The following is a 9,616-nucleotide window of genomic DNA, read 5'->3' as shown; positions in this document are numbered from 1 at the left end:
CAAATGCATCATATCGTATCATATTTCTCCAACAACATCGAACATGCATCATATCATATTTTTTTCAAAAACAAAAACCATGAACTGGGGTTCGTCTTGAGGGGTTAACCATTTTTACTCCCACAAAATCCACTACTTGCATCATATAACATCCACATGCATCCTATATCAAAACAAATATCTCCAATATTCATCATATCAGAAAAAAATTAACACAAAAAATTATGAAATAAAGGTTCATCTTGAGGGTTCAACATTTTTTCTCTAACTACATCCACTATTGGCATCATAGCATATCAACATGCATCATCATATCAAAACAAATTCCTCCAACATGCATCATATCGAAAAAAAAATCCTCCACAAAAAATATGAACTAGGGTTGATCTTCACACAACCATACCAACTAGTCACTAGAGTTCATATCTAACACAATATAACATCTAGAATCAACCTAAATCAATCCTAAGGTTAAAAAATCAAATCTAGTTCAAAAAGGGGAGTGATTTGAATAAAATAATGCGACGAATCAGAAGCTATTTGACTAAAACTAATTGGAGGGATCGAATGAGCTTACTTTTCTATATTCGGGGCCATCTCGATCCGCAAAAATGATGAAGAAACGAAGAAGATCGGAGGGGGGAGGTGGAGGAGATGAGAGAGGCGCGAGAGAGGCAGTTCCTCTCTGTTCTTGGATGTTGGGAGCGGGTTGGTGTGGGGGAGAAGGGGGTGGGGCGGGCGGGCGCACCTAATAACTGTTCGCACCCTACCGCCAGGGTCCCTGGCGGTAGGATCAGGCAACCTACTGCCAGGACAAGCGGCGGTAGGGTGAAAACGGAGGGGACGACCGCCGTTTGCGCTGTTGACGTGGACTAGTTTCCTACCGCCAGGCTCTCTGGCGGTAGAAAAAGGGTCAGATTTCAAAAACAATTCAAACATGGTCAAATCCTGAATTTAGACCACAAAATGGTCAAAACAGGAAATCTCTCCCCCCCTCCCCACCCCCAACACACAAACAAAAAACAAAAGCTATCGACCGCGCACCAGAAATTCTTAAAGCGACGCAGGTCTCATTGTCTGTGGCCTCGTCTCCTTTGATGTGTGTGGCGCCAAAGATGCATATGGCCAGAGGGTGGCCTGTATTGCATGTGGTCCTAGCTAGCCAGCTTGTCTAACTCCCGTCCTTCCGCGTCACCTTTTTCTCAAGAGCAACAGAACACGCTGGGTTTATATTGTTCAGTAAAATATTCCTACCGAAAATGCTGCTGGTACTTGTGATATGGGGTCCTGCTCACGTGAGGCCGCGTCAGTACCTCTGTCCAAGCACTTGACTCCGTCGGCGTTTGGGCAGTAACTTTACGCATGCATGCATGATTCCGGGATGCAGAGTAGAGGAAAAGAAGCAGCCTGCTGCCATGGACGCCTGCCACACTGCCGCCACTTATTCCGGTGTCGCACTCGCGCTCGGGCCAAGTCCAAGAGCGTGACCATGCTCCATCGGCGGAGACGACAGATCCCCGCCGTGCAAGCGCTGGTAGTGCAGTAGGCGCCACGTTCCCGCCACCGGCCGGCCATACGTGGATTTATGCTGCACCAATCGATGGCCATGTCATGGGCCATGGTTCCGGAGGCTAGGCGAGAGCTAACCTCCAACGGGCCTCATAAGTGGCATACTTCCAATATACGACACACGTTGCTCCAGTGAGATTCACATAAGATTCGGATGTCACCATATACAGAATATTTCCCCTGGGAGGACGAGAAACCGGACAAGAATGATGTTCTTTTTTTTAAAACTTCCAATTTATTCACCATTAAATATTTCTTGCCACAAATTATGTTTCACTGGTGCTGCTGGGTGTTGGCGTGATAGTTTTTGAAGAAAAGAATATTGTGAATACATGCAGAAGTTCATCAATGATGTCAATGCAGTCTTGAGAAATTTCCACGGCACGGTGGTCGAAGAATTCCATGTCAAATTCGAATTTGACACATGCTGGCTACTCATCTCGATAACTGGGTTCTCTACACATTGTGTTTTCTATTTTCTTTGCATTGACCCACGCACCCACCCCTGCGTCGCCAACCCTAGGCGACACGGGGAGCGATCGCGCCGCCGGCCCTAGGCCCCCTCCCCTCGCCTCCTCCGTCCAGCCACTGACTGAAGCCTCACCGGCGAAGCCTGGCCTATGATGGCGGCGGCGGGGCCTTATCATTCGCGCGGTGGTGGCGATTTTTCCGGGCGACGACGGCGCATCGTTCGGCGGAGATCCGACGGCATGGATCAGCGGGGTCCCTACGACATGCATGACGGCGGCGTCAACGGAGTCGCAACCTCCCCGCGGCGGAGTCGCCCCTATGGCGGCGGCCGAGATCGCCGATCTGGTCTTGCCTAGATGGGCTTCGGTGGGCCGGCGGTTCCGGTGTGCATCTATAGGCGAGCGTGGTGGGCCTGACGGCGCCGGCTGTAGGCACCGTGGTGGTGCCATGGCCGGTCAGGCGGCGGCGGTCTGGATCCCTTCGTCCAGTGCCCGACAGAGACGGCAGCAGTCCGTGCACGAGATGCTGGAGGGACATCTTCGAACAGATATGGGTGAAAACCTGCTTTCGGCTAGCTGCCAAAGCCGGTGGTGGCGGCGCTGTCTACGTGTTCCCTTCTTGAAGGCATCGCGGTGGAGAAGTTCAAGGCCACTCTATGCTACCTTCAGGGAAAATCCTAAATCAGTAGATCAGATGAAGGCAGCGTTATGGTGTCGTATCCCTCTTGGGGGCGTCATTCGTGGAGGTGTACACGGACCGAGGGACCAGTGGAAGCCTTTTTTGGTGGAGTGGTGCTTCAGCTTACACATTGCTGGCGGCGGATCTCGGCGGCATGGCGTCGTGGAGAATCGACGTCCGATGCGTGGAGATGGACTCGTGCAGGGAGGTGGCGCTGTCTGGCATCGTGGTGGCGTCGACGGTAGCTAGACCAGGCAAGGTTGATGCAGCAGTACAACACTGAAGATGGATTGGTGGCATGTGGCTTCGGCGGTCTCATACCCGGCAGGCGTCCTGGTCGAGAAGTGCGCCGTACTGGTGGGTGCCCTATACCCGGCAGGCGTCCTGGTTGGGACCTCAGGTCCTAGATGGTAGGTTTGGCTTCGAGGTCTATTAGGTATTAGGCCCAGACTATCAGCATCCCTTCATCAACTAGATATGAGTAGCGACAGATGTTGTCTAGACAGTGGCTTTAGTCTTACTATTGTATGACTTTGTAAGATCTTGTGAGAATTATTAATAAAGTGGTCGCATGCATCGTCCAGATGCAGAGGCCCCGGGTCTTCCTCCTTTTCAAAAAAAAAAATTAAACGCCGCAATACAACGAACACTAAAAATAATAAAAATTACATCTAGATTCATAAACCACCTAGCGATGACTCCAATCACCGAAACGAGCTAAAGGCGTGCCGTCGTCATCACCCTTCCCTCGATGGAGCCAGGCACAATTTGTTGTAGTTGTCTGTTAGAAAATCGTCGTGCTAAGAGCACATAGGACCAGTGCACCAGAAGAACAACCACCGCCGATGAAGATAAGTGTAGATTGGAAAGATTCAACCTGAAGACACACGAACATAGACGAATCAAGATCAGATCGGAGGGGATCCATCGAAGACAACCACCGATCGAATCCCATGAGATTTGCTGGAAACACGCCTCCATGCGCCCTCCGACATCGCTAGTCGGACTGCCGGAACAGAGGCTATATGGGGAGAACTTTATTCCATCTTCAGGGAGCCATCGCCGCCTCGTCTTCCTGAGCAGGACACAAGCCCTAAACAGACACAAAAGACATCTAAAAACGGAGAAAAACCCCTCCCTCCGGCAAGGACAGAGATCCACCGCGCCTCCATGGCCTAAGGTCATAGGGGACGAGGTAGACTTGTGGCGCCGCCGGCAGGAGGCAAAAAACCCTAATCTCCCTTAGCTCATGAGAGACACAAGCGAGCGGGTACTAGGCCTACGCGTACTAGTTTCAAAAACTAGTCAAAACATATACATAATGAATCTTATTTGAAAGACCTCGTTGCAAGAAACTCGAATATGCAACCGAAACTTTATTTGAGCTTTTGGTTCAAAAGATATAGAAGATTGAAAATCAAATGCCAAGAAAAAAGGATGAAGCAAATCCCCTCCCAATAGAAAGGGCGCAAGCCGAGAAGTGATTTTTTTACATGCAAGAAGAAGAGTTTTCCGTACAACGGTAGTGGCAGGGCGTCTACTGGGGTCGGAGTAGAATGTTCACTAGCTCGACTATGTAAGAATTCTTGAGTCCTACACCCTTTGTGTTCAAGTATACAATATTTTTTTTCTATTAGCGTCCGAGTAGACACTCATAAGGAGTGCGTTACTTCGTGCTTATGGCCTATCCATGTGACGTTGCTGCTGTCATTGCCACATTGCATGGGCATCCTTCGCTGAAACCATGGCTGCCATTGCCAAAATGCCCAACCTCGCACCCCCGACACAAGATATCAACCCAACCTATATCTCCACATTTAAAATCTGAAAATAAAACAGGAGGAGATGCAGTGGTGGCATGCAACGGGGAGGTAGAGGCCGCCAGATCCTTGCTACTGCTGCTCCGGCCAGCTCACGACCTCTAGCTTCCGCTCCTCATAATGCCGTGCAGCCGACAGCTTCATCCACAAGACAAGGGGAGGAAACGTGAGTGAGGGAAGGAGGAGAGAGATAGAGGGACATGCATTTACAGGTTCAATAATCAAAAGAGGGGAGCATCATGAAGGAAGGAGGATGAACCTACGGGCATGAGGGCTGTACAAAGGCATCTCTGCTCCAGCATCCTCGGGACCTGGCATGGTGTCATCACATGGCCCTTTTAGGGTGTGATAAAAGTTTGAACGCATTTTGTAGACGCTTGACTGTTGGCCGATTGTAAACTAAACCATCTGAGGTAATATCTGGCTATCGAGAGGGAATTTGCCCTGTTTGCAAAGAAAGTGCAGGGCCCTATGCTACGTTGGCCTCGAAACTTTTTGTGCTCTTAAAGAAGGCCATCGCATGGCACGCTGCCAGGCCCTGGTATTTTTCGGGCCCAACATCAATATTTGAGACATTTATTGCACTTCTAGGGTTTCACCGCTGGGAACTACAGATCTGCACGACAGCCACATGAAATCATGTCCACAAGTAGTTTGGAAAATCCTATATGATGTCTTTGCGACATGTGTAGGCCTTGTAACAGCTGCTCTACCACATGCCACTGGGAGTTTAGGAAGAGGAGTGCGCTCCTTCTCCTCCTCTGCCCGCCCCGCCATGCCACGCCACACCATGCCTCACCCGTCCACGTCGTGTTTTGTGAATGGGCCGAGCCGAGCTCAGAGTATGCTTGCGCTTTATTTATTTTTCATGTATGAAAGTGGTTAATTAATCCAATATTAATTAACGACTCGTTAACTAATGTGCCACTGTCCCAAGACGTTGTATCGTGGGTTGTTTGCCTTCCCAGGATAGGTCGACTCCCTTCCCGGGATGCGATGACTTTTTTCCCAGGGTTCAACAACTCCCTTTCCGAGGTGCGTCGACTAGTGTAACCCTAGCCGTCATCTATTGTACCTCACACTGTGCTAATTCTGGCAATCCTATGCTGACCCATTCGGGAGAGAGCAGGCCTCCGAAGCCCCGTCCTTCATGATCCTGCAGTCGGAGAACGGCGATATGTTTTTTGTTGAGCGTCTCCGCGCGACTGCTTCCGATCCGTCCCCGCCTCCATCCTTTTCTTTGATTACATCCCATGCATTGACGTTGTGGCGACGATACCGCCGCCAAGAAAAAGGGCGTGGACGCAGCTAAGGCTGCTGCTGCCGCAACGGGTGCATCAGTCCCAGTTTGTGAGGTCAGGGCGCCGGCCGAGCCAGGGTCCCGGTTCGTCTGATACCTTTGGTCCCGGTTTCAGACACGAACCGGGACCAATGGTCCCCGCTCATGGCGCAACAACTTTCGTCATGGTTGGTGACTGGAACTCGGACTAAAGGTCAGCCTTCTGTCCCAGTTCTGGCCACCAACTGGAACCAAAGAGATGCCTATATATACCCTCGCCCTTGCCCACCCTCTACATTGTTTTTGGCCGTGTGGGAGGTGTGCATGTGCTGCTCTGTTCACCCTTCTATGCATGCATATGAGGTGTTCGATGAAATGCCCGAGCCACACTTAAGCTTTCTCCTCTCCAAGCTCGACCTCTAAGCTCCATTTTCCTCAAGATTTGTCCAGGTTTGGCGGTGCACCAACTACACCATTGTTCTAAAAGGTTGGCTACTTCATCCTTTCATCTCTCACTGCTATTTTAGCTCATTTCAAATGCTCTAGAAGTAGAGTGGTTTGTGGGTTTTAGTGTAGGAGTGTATGTTGGAGTTCTTTTGATTTAGATGCACAATTTGAGCTCAAATTAATTTCTTAGAGTTTGCACATGTGTAGGGTGTCGTCCCGTCCCCGTCCTCACCGTCGTCGATCGCCCGCGCCGATCTCATTGCCGGCACCACTGTAGTGAGCCTCTTGATCTTATCTTCTTTTTAAAAGAAAAAAAATTTACTTGTATGATTTAGATAGATATACTTGTATAAATTTCTTACTTTTATTATTGTTTGTTATTATATAGTGCCATGGTTTTGGTATCCGCCCCCGTCGGTCCTCTTTCGGTCTATGATTCGGATGTGGTATATTATCTTTTATAACTATTTGTTTTATTTAGTGTTTATGACAACTTTGCCGACCAACATGACATAGATATTTTTGTCTAGGAGGTATGTGAATCGGAAATTCACAAAGCCTAGCAGCAGCGCGGGTTTTGGGTGTATCAGTAGCGCGGGTGCCCGCGCTACTGATACGACGCCACAGGAAACTTGTAGCAGTAGCGCGTGTTGACACACGCTATTGCTATACATGGTTAGCTGTAGCGTGCGTTGCAAACAGCGCTACTGCTAATTAGCTGTAGCGGGTCTTATACCCTGCGCTACTGCTATTACTTTCAAAAACAAAAAAAATCTCGATCCCGTGCATGCTGTCAATGGCAGCAATGGTAAGATCTAGCGACGATTGGAGTCGCCGGAGGCATGAAGTTACAGCGGAAGACCAGATCCAGCAGTGGCTGTTGGAGAGGGCCCGTTTCTATGGCAGAGCCAGGCCGCGGCGTGGGGCTCCTCTTCCCGACCATGCCAGATAGCTCCGGGTCATCCATGGCGACGACCTGCACGGGCATGGACATGGGAGGGTGAGTCTAACCAGAGGGAGAGAGAGAAAAGGATAACCGAGGGAGCGAGGAAGGTGATGTAGGGAGCAGCGGAGCTAGTCACCGGTGGCGAGGTGCTCCGGTGTGGTGGCGCGGGGCGGCGGCCTCCTAGACATCCATGGAAGACCGGCGAGCTCCTAGACGCCGGTGGCCCGAGGCGGCGGCCTCTTTCAGCGCCATGGAGGAGGATGGGTGCATGGGCAAGAGGTCCATGTGAGAGCGTATGGAAAGTGAGAGGAGAGAGTGGTGGAAGAGAGGAGGGATCTGGGGGAGGAGATGGGGATTCAGCTGAGGATATGGCGACTTCACCTACCTCGTACTTAGTAGTAGCGAGGGGTATAAAACCGCGCTACTACTATCAACTTAGTAGTAGCGCGGGTTTATACCCCTCGTTACTACTATGGCATGTGTCGGGGGGCACAGTAGAGACTTCTTAGTAGTAGTGAGGGTTAAAAACCCGCGCTACTACTATCAACTTAGTAGTAGCGAGGGTTAAAAACCCGCGCTACTGCTAATTAGCAATAGCACTTCTTTTTGTGTCGCGCTGCTGCTAAGATTCTGTGTATAAGGTTTTCCCTAGTAGTGGCAATGGGCTTGAAGGTTAGAAAGATAAAAAATATGCCATTGATAATGAGGCTTGGTATCATTATGTTGTTAGATCAATTGTTACCTTAGTTGTGATTATGATCGCATTTGTTGCATTTAAATGTTTTACATAGTTGTATGTTAGTTTCAATGTATGTTTTAAGGAGATGCTCTAGAGAGCTGTATGTTGTTCTATGAGAACTATGTATGAACTTTATGTATTTATTTTTTCAGTAATAACATTTGATCACTACTGTAATTTGGTTTTAATATGATGATGAACTTGTATTAATTTGCTCACCTCTCTATTCATGATGTTCTCTAATGGTTTTTGATACACTTAATTATGTAATGCACGCAGATGAACCGGCAATGGATGTACGGTGACCGACGCACCTCCGAGTACGTTGAGGGCCTGCATAATTTTCTTGAAGTGGCTAAGGCAAACAAGTAGAATGGTTTTTATGTATTGTCCATGCCCTATCTATGGGAATATGAAGGATTACTCTGACTTGAAAACCCTTCACATCCACCTGCTTGAGAAGGGTTTCATGCCACACTATAATGTTTGGACCAAGCATGGAGAAAGAGGGGTTATGTGTTGGGGAACGCAGTAATTTCAAAAATTTCCAACGCACACGCAAGATCTATCATAGTGATGCATAGCAACGAGAGGGGAGAGTGTGTCTACGTACCCTCGTAGACCGAAAGGGGAAGCGTTTATCAATGCGGTTGATGTAGTCGTACACCTTCACGGTCCGTCCCGATCAAGTACCGAGCGTACGGCACCTCCGCTTTCAGCACGCGTTCAGCTCGATGATCTCCTCGCCTTCTTCATCCAGCAAGACGAGCGAAGTAGTAGATGAGTTTCGGCAGCACGACGGTGTGGTGACGGTGTTGGTGAAGAACAAATTCTGTAGGGCTGCGCCAAGCACTACAGAAACTATGACGGAGGATAAACTAGAGGGGACAGGGTTCCCGTCACACGGCTTGGTGTTTCTTGATGTGTCTTTGGTGCTATCCCTGCCCCTCTATTTATATGTTGAGCCTTGGGGTTGAAACTTGGAGTGAAAACCTCCACAAAGTCGGTTTCACCCGAAGGGCAACAGTCCTTCTCGGACTCCAGGGCCAGACGCCAGGGTTCCCGGCGTCTGGACCCAGACGCCAGAGACCCTGGCGTCCGGCCCCTGGACTCCGCAAAACTTCCTTTTGCGCTTTCCAAAAACCTTGTGGGCTTTCCCCTTTGGCCCAAATAAAGTGTTCTCGTACCCAAACATTTCGGGAAACATCTGGAACCCTTCCGGAGACCAAACACTATTATCCCATATATCAATCTTTATCTCCGGACCATTCTGGAGTTCCTCGTCATGTCTGTGATCATATCCGGGACTCCGAACAACATTTGGTCACCAACATACATAACTCATATAATACTATATCATCAACGAACGTTAAGCGTGGGGACCCTATGAGTTCGAGAACTATGTAGACATGTCTGGGACACCTCTCTGGTCAATAAACAATGGCGGAACCTGGATGCCCGTATTGGCTCCTACATATTCTACGAAGATCTTTATCGGTCGAACAACATAACAACATACGTTGTTCCCTTTGTCATCGGTATGTTACTTGCCCGAGATTCGATCATTGGTATCTCAATACCTAGTTCAATCTCGATACCAGCAAGTCTCTTTACTCGTTCTGTATTGCATCATCCTGCAACTAACTCATTAGTCACATTGCTTGCAA

The sequence above is a fragment of the Triticum aestivum genome, chromosome 4B, assembly GCF_018294505.1.
Source record: "Triticum aestivum cultivar Chinese Spring chromosome 4B, IWGSC CS RefSeq v2.1, whole genome shotgun sequence".
NCBI classification, from domain to species: domain Eukaryota; kingdom Viridiplantae; phylum Streptophyta; class Magnoliopsida; order Poales; family Poaceae; genus Triticum; species Triticum aestivum.
This window is presented reverse-complemented; position numbering follows the sequence as displayed.